Genomic DNA, 10,419 nt, shown 5'->3' with positions numbered 1-10,419 from the left:
CCGGGAGGATCCCAAGCTCACACCACCAGCCTGGGGTGGCCAGAGACCCCAGCAGACAGACAGTGAGCACCAGGGTAGCTTTAAATAGGTCCCTCTCCCCCTCCCCCCCCTTCCCCTTCTCGGGAAAGAAACGTTTGTTGAAACAGGATCTCTGAGGACTCCTCCCCTCCCGCCCCTTAAGCAACAGGCCTGTGGAAGGTCCGTTTGTCCCTGCTGAGTGCCCCCCCTGGGCTCCCCTCACCCTCCAAGCCCTGGCCTGGGGCCACCACTGCTGAGAGCAGGGAGAGGCTGTGCCGGGCTGGGAACATGCCCCTTAGGGACAGGCCGAGCGGGAGCAGTCCCCTCAGCATCCCAGAGGCCAGATGCCATGAGATCTGACCCTTCTTCTTGTTTTCCTGTTGGGGAAACTGAGGCTCAGGGAGATTGAACTATTTGACCTGATAAAACAGAGTCAGAATCTGGGTCTCCTGAGTCTACATCCAATCTCCCAGAGAAAGAAGCAGAGACTGTTCCTTCCAACTGTAGCGGTGTTGGGGATACTGAAGCCAGGAAAAGGTAGTGTTGGAACCCCAGGCCAGCCCTTGTGTATGAAGGGGGCCCCGGTGAGAGTCAAAGGCAGCTCAAGGAGCAGCACGTAGTCTGCTTGGAGATGGAGGGGAGAGGGTCTCCCAAGCCCTCCAGATGTAGCCTTTCCAAAGTTTGAGAATCAAGACTCCTGAGGCCTGGGAGGTGGCTGGCGGAGGGACAGGCTGGGCACAGAGGAGACAGCCCAGCAGGCTTCCCAGATAATATCTCTGGGTTTCGTTCACCTTTGTTACAGGCAGGACATGCCACTCCCTTAGTTGAGGAGCTCTAGGCTGAAATTATGCCTGAGGTTTGTGGGTGCGTGGGGAGAAGCCCCAAAAGAGGCAAATTCAGAGCTTCTAAGAGATACATGGAGATCAATACCAAGTACCAGACCTGTGAACTAGAAAGGAGGGCTACAGGCTTCCTTCTTCTGGTGGGGAAGGGAAGGCAAGTCTGCAGCCGGCAGGATGGAGGGTAGGAGACAAGGGGCCGCTCTTCAGGGAAGCATGGGAGAAACTGAGGAAGTGCCTGGGGAGAGAGGTGGGCCCTCACCTCTGGCAGGAAGGGGGTCTGGAACCTGACACCAGCCAGAAACAGTGGTAGAGGAGATGGCCAGGAAAGGACCCTCTGGTCTAGAGGTGGTGTTGCTGCTTGTTTGTTAAAAGAGCCAAAGAATCGGGACAAAGGGAGGAAGCAGGGGACCAGAAGGGGCAGAGAGTGAAGAAAAAATCCGGTGCCTGCTTTCTCGTGGGAGCAGTCAGCAGACAGGGTTTTCCTGGTGGAGGGAAGCCAGCCGATAGGGGGCAGGTCTGAGCCCTGGCTGGGAAGCTTGAAAGGAAGTTAGGAGGAGAGGAGGGTGGGCTTGGGGCCCTTGGGCCAGAGGCCTGAGGTTTCTGCTGGCTGGGCTGGTCCCTCTCTGACCCCAGAGGGAACTCCCCACAGAGGGATTATCAACCTCTCCTCAGCAAGTCCACTCTCAGGGCACAAGGCTCTGAACTCCCCAAATAACTGGCCCCCTCCGGGCCTGCAGTTGGGATTTTCCATTACAGGGATCCGGTAGGTCACACCCTGCATCTGTCCTCCTTCTCCTCCTGGGTTTGCAGCAGGAAGGGTGGGTGGAATGGGGTAGACACCTTCTCCACATGGGCCCCTCGACTGACCTTGAATTTGGACCTGGGGAGAACAGGTAGTGGGAGGAAACAACGAGGAGAAAACAGATCCCAGTTCAAGCCCAGGTGTGTAGAGGGGAGAGCGAGAGAAGTAGCTGAAGATGTAACGAGAAGGCTGGTGGTTAGACGTCAGGAGAGACTGCCTGAAGAAGAGTGACCCACGTGTGTGGGGCTCCACACAGAGGGCAGCTTTGCCCTGGGGTAGGGGTGGATGAGAGATGACTTGGGATTTAGGAAGCACCTGTTCCTCGGTTCCTAAGTTGAAGTATCTGGTTTATCTTCTGTCTTGCCCTCTGCAGGACACAAGGTGAGGTAGAACATGGCCCCCGGAACTTGAGGGTCTGTAGACTTCTGGCACTGGGCTCTCCTAGTTTTCGCTCCCCACCCTCACCCCCCGGCACCTCCCACTACTGCCCAGTCTTTCCAAGGCCCTGGCTCTGGTCCCCCTAGCCAGGCCCAACACTGGAAGAGGCTGTGCCCTTCCTCTGCCCACACAGCCTAGTGGGCGGTCCCCGCCTCGCCCTGCATTTGGGCTAGCGTGCGGCTCCAAGGGCACTGGTGCATGCACATCTGGGGCTCGGACAAAGGAAAGGGTGGACAGGACACCTGGGGCCCATTCCTCACCCGTGTCGCGCATCCTTGACCACCCTCCCTGCCCGGGACAGTGTGGAGGCTCTGGGAGTCTACCTCCTCCTCCACGGTGGACCTCAGACTCCAGGACATCAGCCAGTGTAGACATTACCTGGTCCTTTGATCTGGGGGGCCCGGTCGGGCTCCTGCTTCCTTTGAACACAGCCGGTGGTGCCAGCTTGGATCAAAGCCCTTGGGGTAAGAAGAGCAAAGCAGAGAGTGAGAAAGACTTAAAAGTAGGAGGTGGAAAGGCCAGGGGGACTGGGCTGGGGGGGTGGGTTTGAGAGAAAGTCATAGATCAGATAGGGGGTCCACAAAGGGCAGGGTGGCCGGTTGTGAATCAGGTGTTTGGTTGGTATGGGAGGATCTGGGAGGGAGGTGTGTGTGTGTGTGTGTGTGTGTGTGTGAGAGAGAGAGAGAGAGAGAGAGAGACAGAGAGAGACCGAGAGAGGGTCAGAGAGAGGCAGAGGAGGGCATATTCTGGCGTGTGTGTGTGAACGTGCGTGCACCTGTGTGCTCGTCATTGACTGAGGGGGGCGTGACTGTGTGGGGTCCTGTGTGTGGGGAAGAGACCGTGGGAAGGAACCAAGGTAACTCCAGAGGGGGATGTGTGGTCAGTGTAGTAAAAATCAGTTCTTTGTGTACCAGCGCATGTCAGTACCCCGGTGTGTGTGTGCGTGTGTGCGTGCGTGTGCACGTGCGGCCGGTGGGGAGGACGTGTGGAGCCGGGCGGGTGTACGTGAGAGGCCATGGGAGAATGTGTATGTGCACGGGGAGGGGGTGGGGACGCCGCTCAGCTGCAGATGGGCTTTCAAGGTCTCCAAGAAACAGTTTTGTTTCCTGAGTGACTGGTCTCCTGGGGCCTCCAGCCCAGACTTGAAGGTTGTTTCAAGATCATGAAAGAGAGCGAGGGAGGGAGAATGGGAGGGCAGGAAGCACTGCCGCCCCTCTGGCCCTCTGCCTGCCCCTCACCCCACTTCTCTGCCCCAGTCCCCGATCGGGGCCCAGCTCCCCGGTCCCGCTCTGGTTCTTCCTCCTTTCCTGCTGCCAGCCTGCTCTGGGCGGCCTTGCTTCTCCCCCTCTGTCATTCCCTCTGAATCCCTTTTCCCCTTCTTCTTCAGGGCCTGTGGTCTTGTCACCACTGCCAGGCCCCCAGGGCCTTCTGGGGGAGTGAGTGGAAAAGTGTCTCCTTCCATGAGGAGGCTGTCTTGAGGTGATATGGGGAGGCTGGGAAGGCCTGGAGTGGCCATGACACGTGTCCCAGAAAAGGTACCTCTTCCTCCCTCTTCCTCTCCAGCCCTCTCTCCTTGTACTTCCCGCAGGTTGCAGTGACCCTGTGGTGGGCAGAGTGGCTGTCCAGGTCCTGCTGCTGCCTCAGTTTCACCACTGGACCGCAAGGACCACGTTGGATTTTCTCTCTCACTTGCTCTCCCCCCTTTACATCTGCGCCTGTTTTCTTTCTGGTCTTCCTTTTCAGTCTACACAAAATGTGTTCTAAAAACCTGTCATCTTTAATTTTTCCTCCAGATTATTCTTATTATCTTTTTTATTGTTAAAACCACATTATAAAGAGTTCAGGGGTGTGGGCCTAGAGAAATGGGAGGCTGGTGTTCTGTTGTACTTTGGTTTCCTGTGGCTGGTATGAAGACTTATGTTTGTATGTCAATGGTAATTATCTGGTAGAGAAGAAGAAACTGATAATTCAGCAGAGACAGAGATAAATTCAGGAATTAAGTCCTTCCGAGTGAGGATACAATCCAAAGCACAAAAGGAAGTCCCGGGTTATGTGTCTGATTGTAACAAGGAAACAAAAATAACTAAGTGTCTCTCTTCCTTTTGATTCAATATAAAATTATGCTTCCTGATTGAATTTACTTTTTTCATTAAGTTTGTCATATTAAAGTAACTAAACAAGGAGACCATTAGATTGAGGTGGCAGCCTATGTAAGCAAACCAAAATCCAAACCCAAACATGTAAATGCCTCAAGATCATGAAATCAAAATGCTAAGGACAACCAATTCTAAGCTTTAAACTACAGTCATTAAATAATTTCCTTCCTCTTCTTCCACAGCTTCTTTATGTAAGTCTTTCTCCTAGCTTCTTTTAGCAAAACACTCCTAACTGCTTCCAATTTGGTGGATTGGAATGGATTTTTGCTCAAATGAACTCTTGAAATTAAAAAAAAAGAAAAGAATTCAGAAAATAGAGAAAAGAGCACCCTGAAGAATTTTCCTGCATCTCTCTGCCTCTGCTCCATGCCCACCTCTTTTGGCCCTCTTTACGGCTCTCTGGCTTTGGTTAGCTCCATGCTTGTGTCCTAGCACAGTGGAAGTCCTGGGGAGGAAAAGGAAAGGACCTGGGTGTGGCCCAGGGGGAGCGTGTCAATCCTCCTCCTTGAGCACGATGGCCCAGAGCTGCTCCGTGCCTGTCTTCCCACTGTCCTACCTTCGGCCCACACCATGCTCCAATGCAAAAGGCACATGTCTGCAAGACAGGCCGGCGAGGTTGGTCTCAGTGGGAGAACTCATGTGGCCTTGGGCAAGAGGCATCCCCGCTCTGCCTTTGCTTCTTCATCTGAATAACGAGGAGTAGAGCTAGAAAATCTCTGAGGTCCTTTTGCAGCTCTGATGATCCCCAAATTCCAGGCTACTTCCTCCTCAGCTCATGGCTCAGCTCAGGTAAATGGGAAAATTTACCTGTGGTTCTATCACCAACCACCCGTTGGAGACCAGGGTTCCGAAGGAGATATAAGGGGGCAGGCACTCCTATTTTGTTTATTAGTGTGACCCCCAGAAATGGGTCTGATCCCTTCAACTCTTGGCATAGAAGCAAGGAAGGGCTCAGGGTTTGGGCAAAGTCTACCCTGGTTTCTTACAGAGAGCCTGTGTGAGAGGGGGAAGGGTCTGGCTGTCTTTTGGGGAGAAGGGCAGGGCTAGGAGTAAGATTGGAGAAACTTGACATTTCTTGGCTGGCATTTGATCCACAAACAACAGACGAGTCTGTTTCCAGAGATTCTTCAGGCTGGGAAAAGTCTGTTAGGGGTAATGGGGAGGATGGGGTTAATGGGCCCCGCTGAGTGTGGGGGGCAGGGGTCACAGCTGGGCCCTCTAGGGTTCCTGTTTGCCTTTGATTCCATCTGGGCAGGGAGGGAGTGGCCCCCAGCCCCCTGAGGCAGGTTTGCTTTGGCCCGAGATCTGACCCAGCCACCGGCCCAGAGCTCCCCGCCTCCCTGCTCCCCCTATCAAGAGACAGCCCGGTTCCCCCTTAGCCTCCTCCTTTCTACCTCCTTCTTCCCTAACCAGGCCCCCTCCACTTGGTCCAGAATACAGCTCTGCTTGTCTGCCTGTCCCCTTTGGCGTTCCAGACACCCGGCTGGGACAGGATGCCCTGCAAACATCTGGCACACAGGGCCGAAATCTTGTGCCACACAGCGAGCTCTCCTTGGGACCTTGTGGAGCTCGGCCTCCACTGTGCCTCGGTTTCTCTGCAAGTCCAGGATCCTTTCACTCTTGTGCTCCTGTCTGGATGTTCTCAGCCTTGTCCCTTGGGGAACCCAAGTGCCCCCACGGATAATTCAGTCAATGATGTGGGCTCACGGTCAGTCCACTGCATCCTTCAGACTTTCTCCCAGTATTTCTGGAGCACTTACTGTGTGCCAGGTTCTGTGCAAGGTACTGGAGAGACTGTTACAATCAAGGCAAATAAGGTTCCCACCCTCATGGTCCTGTTGTAAGAATCTCATGGCCTTTTAGTCACCAAATCCCTTTACCCCATCCCTTGATCTGGTATTCCCAAGGGCAGCTCTGAGCCCTCAGGGATGCCTCATTTCCTCTAGCTCCCCTCACTTCTTTACTTTCATTTATGCTAAGTGAGATTGGGTGGGCCTGGGCTCTGCTTCCCACCTGGGCGATTCTCCCATCCCAAAGATGCAGGAGCAAAGGCTGGGCCATGCAGTACTAGACATCATCCTGGGCTGGACCAGAGGGAGAGCAGAAGCTTGCCAGATAGGACTCACTCCACCATGAACTAGCCGTGTGAACCTGAATAAGTCCTTTACCTCCCATCAATAGAGTGAGGGGGTGTACTGGGTAGTACACAGCTCACCTCTAGCTGTATACTAATAACCCATGCCTGGGCCTCACCCCAGGGATCACGTTTTAGCTGGTCTGAGGTGGGACTCAGCCATCAGTAACTTTTAAAAGCTCCCAGATGATTCGATGTGCAAGCAGAGTTGGAACCAATCATGTCTAAGAGCTCTAGCTCATCAGAGCTAACAGTTAATGAGGCACCATTCTAAGCACTTCCCATGAGTTACTTCATTTAATTCTCATAGCAACTCTTTGATAGATGGGGAAACTGAGACATGAAGATCCCAAGATGCTTACCCAAGTAAGGCAGCTGGAATTCAAACCCAAGCAGTTTGGTTCTAGAACCTGCACATATAACTTCTGGGTTATAAGGATGCAGAGAAGAAGCTGCTCTATCCCTAGGAGCACACGCGCAGAATCCTCCAGGCTGCAATGGCGAGAGAGAGGAATGCCCCAGAAGCTACAGGGAAGGAACAGTACAGCTGGCTGCTGGCCGCGCACTGTTGTGTTTAGAGGGTGATGGGAGCTCAGAGAAGGAAGAGATGGTTCTCAGCTGGAAGAATTAGGAGGCCTGCAGGGAGGAGGTGGCATTCTAGTTGGGTCTTGATGGATAGGTAGGATCCACCTCTGGCTCAGAGAACCAGAGAGAGCGTGTTCTGGGTAGAGGAAACACAATAGGCACAGGCACAGAAGCCTGAAGCACCCAGTGTGCAAAGAAACAAGGGAGCTGATACCGGGAATGGGTGTGGGAGCCGTTTCATGGGGGGTCTTTGAACACCAGACTAAGTGCCATTCTAAACGCCAGTATTTCCTAAAAGGCTCTGATGATAATAATCACTTCGGGGGCTTATTGCAAATACAGGAGAGCAAGCCCATCTCTTAGAAATTCCGATCCATAAGGGCAGGGGTGGAGAGTGGGAATCTGTATTTTTACCGCCAAGCAACTTTGAAAGATATTGTTATAAGCAACATGGAGCCACTTCAGATTTTTGAGCAGGGAGTGATGCTCTCGGAAGGTTCACTGATTGCAAGGGGTATGTGTACATGGACCGAGGTGCTGGGCTGGAAGGGAGAGACAGGTAGGAGGTTATGGCAAAAATTTAGCCAAGAGGTAACAAGGGTCTGGAGCAAGAGAGTGGCCATGGCAATGAGGAGAAAGGGACTTTGAGAGGTAGAATTTCAGGATTTGTCCATTAATTGTACGTCAGGATGAGAGAGGAAGGCGCTGGAGATGGGGGAGGATACTGGTGCAGAGTGAACTAAGAGAAGGGTGTGGAAGAAAGGAGGTTGTGTGAGACAGAAGACACACATTTGCCCCGGGGCATAGTCAGTTTGAGGTGTTACTGGCAGGGTCTCCAGGTGAAGGCGCTCAGTGGGTGGTGAATTGGGGACTGGAACTTGGGAGAGAGGGCAGGCTGTGGAAGTCACCTGCACAGAGGTGGTCACTGAACCAGGAGCATCAACTATCTTGGACAGAACCTTGGGTAACACCCGGTGTAGAGAAGGAGGATCCAGAAGATGGAGAATTAGACAAGCCAGAGAGATGGGGGAACTAGACCAAGTAGGAGGCCTGGAAACCGAAAGAGGAAAAAGTTATAAGGGGCAAGGAACTAACAGCTTCAGATGCTACAGGAAGCCAAGGGGAAATGAAAGCTGCTCACTTTGGGGGGAACTCAGAAGTTACTGGTGTGACTTTTGAGAAAACCATTTCCATAGAGGGTGGAGTTTGGAGATAAAATTGTGAAGGGATAAGGAGTGTATGGAAACTGAAGCAGGCGTGGAGATTACCGTCTTCCAAGAGGAATACAGGAAGTGGAGGGAAAAAGACAGTGGGAAACAGAGAGCAGAGGGGGTGGGAACCACGGGACAGACACGGCTCACTTAGAAGTATCTCCCCGCCTCTATTTGCTGCAGGTCCTGCTCTGCCATGTGCCCTAGCTTTGATCACAGCCAGGCACCGTGATACCTATATTCTCATTTTATCTTCACAATAGTCCTCAAAAAACATAAGGTCAACACTACTAATTCTCACATTCCACACGGTGAAACCAAGGCTAGAGGAAGTCAGTAACAGGATGGAGGCAACACAGCCAGTAAAACTAGGTTCAGCCAGACCTATGTTGTCTGATTCTCGAATCTCAGCCACAAAGATTGTTTTAAAAAATAAATTTATTTATTTATTTATTTTTGGCTGCATTAGGTCTTTGTTGCTGCACGTGGGCTTTCTCTAGTTACAGTGAGCAGGGGCTACTCTTCGTTGCTGTGCGCGGTCTTCTCATTGCGGTGGCTTCTCTTGTTGTGGAGCATGGGCTTCAGTAGTTGTGGCACAAGGGCTCAGTAGTTGCGGCTCGCGGGCTCTAGAGCGCAGGCTCAGTAGTTGTGGTGCACGGGCTTAGTTGCTCCGCCGCATGTGGAATCTTCCCGGACCAGGGCTCGAACCCGTGTTCCCTGCATTGGCAGGCGGATTCTTAACCACTGCGCCACCAGAGAAGTCCAGCCCCAAAGGTTTTTTTTTGCGGTACGCGGGCCTCTCACTGCTGTGGCCTCTCCCGTTGCGGAGCACGGGCTCCGGACGCGCAGGCTCAGCGGCCACGGCTCACGGGCCCAGCCGTTCCGTGGCATGTGGGATCTTCCCGGACCGGGGCACGAACCCGTGTCCCCTGCATCGGCAGGCGGACTCTCAACCACTGCGCCACCAGGGAAGCCCGCAGAGTTTTTGACTAAGATGAGAACACAGAAGTTTTACTTCATATGCCTGAACTCCTAAAGCTAACCGGCTTCATCCCCCAACGTGGGGGTCTGCTCTGTCTAGTCACCTGCCCCCAGGGACATCTAGTTCAGAAGCTGGCATCCTCAGCACCAGCGCTCGGTGCCTCAGTGCCCTCTGGAGCAGGCAGTCCTGCCCACCTGGAGTCCCATCACCCCGTCCTGCCAGCTGGCTGGACCCGCACCCTTGTTGTTCCCCCAGACACTGGCTCTTCGGGATTGCCGTTTGTCCTATGCAGAAGCTGCATGGCAACGTGGTCAGGAACTACTGTGGAGTCAGAATGCCTGGATAAGAAACCCTAATCTACCACTCACTGGACAAAAGTTTAGCTTCTCTGAGCTTCAGTTTCCTTATCAGCTCTAATTCACAGGGTTATTTTGAGAACTCAAATGCTCGATGCATGTTCGCTACTATATTTTCTGCCCTTGCTCTTCCATGTCCTGGTCTTGGGACCGCAGTTTCTTCCTTAGCTGAGTCCAGTCTCCAGCACACTTCCTCCCCAGAGGACAGAGCTCGGCCCTTCCCAGGCTGCCCAGGAAGCCAGGCTGGGTTGTCTGCAGAGGGATGGAAGGTTAGGGCTCTGAAATAAGAGGAGAAGATTTCTGTCAGCTGTGGATGGTCTGTTTGTCTGTGGAGTGTCAGACAAACTCCAGAGGGGGCAACAGTGCCCACCGTGGAGGCGATCTGGCCACGAGAGAAAGGACCCAGCTTCCCTCTCTCTCCGTCACCCATTTGCTCCCGCGCTTCCTCAATCGCTTGGCACTTATCTGTGGCGCTTCTCCTCCTTGCCAGGCACTGCGCTAGGCATGGGGGCAGAGCAAAGAAGAGCCAACGGTGGCCTTGAGCGGCTCGCAGCCAAGATGGAGAGGCAAATATAAAGCAGGCTTGGGACAACAATGCAGAGTGGAAAACGCCATCAAAGGGCTGAGGACAGGTGCTGTGGGAGCAGGGGAGGGCACGTCAGCATCAGGACCCCAGGCCCGCTCTACCCCCCACTGGGGCGAGCTCCTTCACCCTCACCCTCCACTCTGTTTCTTTGTTTTTGTAGTCTTTATTTCTGGCTTTGTTTTCCCTTCTCTTTTCCAACAGAGAGCCTTTGGAAAAATTCCACCCTTGTTTCAGTTGGACTAGGGAAAAGGGCATTTGTCTACTCTTTGGCCAGGAGAACCAAGGGGTGTCAGGTTCCTGCAGAGTCCA

Source organism: Phocoena phocoena, chromosome 1 (assembly GCF_963924675.1).
Source record: "Phocoena phocoena chromosome 1, mPhoPho1.1, whole genome shotgun sequence".
NCBI lineage: Eukaryota > Metazoa > Chordata > Mammalia > Artiodactyla > Phocoenidae > Phocoena > Phocoena phocoena.
The sequence above is the reverse complement of the archived record's forward strand: the minus strand, read 5'-3'. Positions refer to the sequence as shown.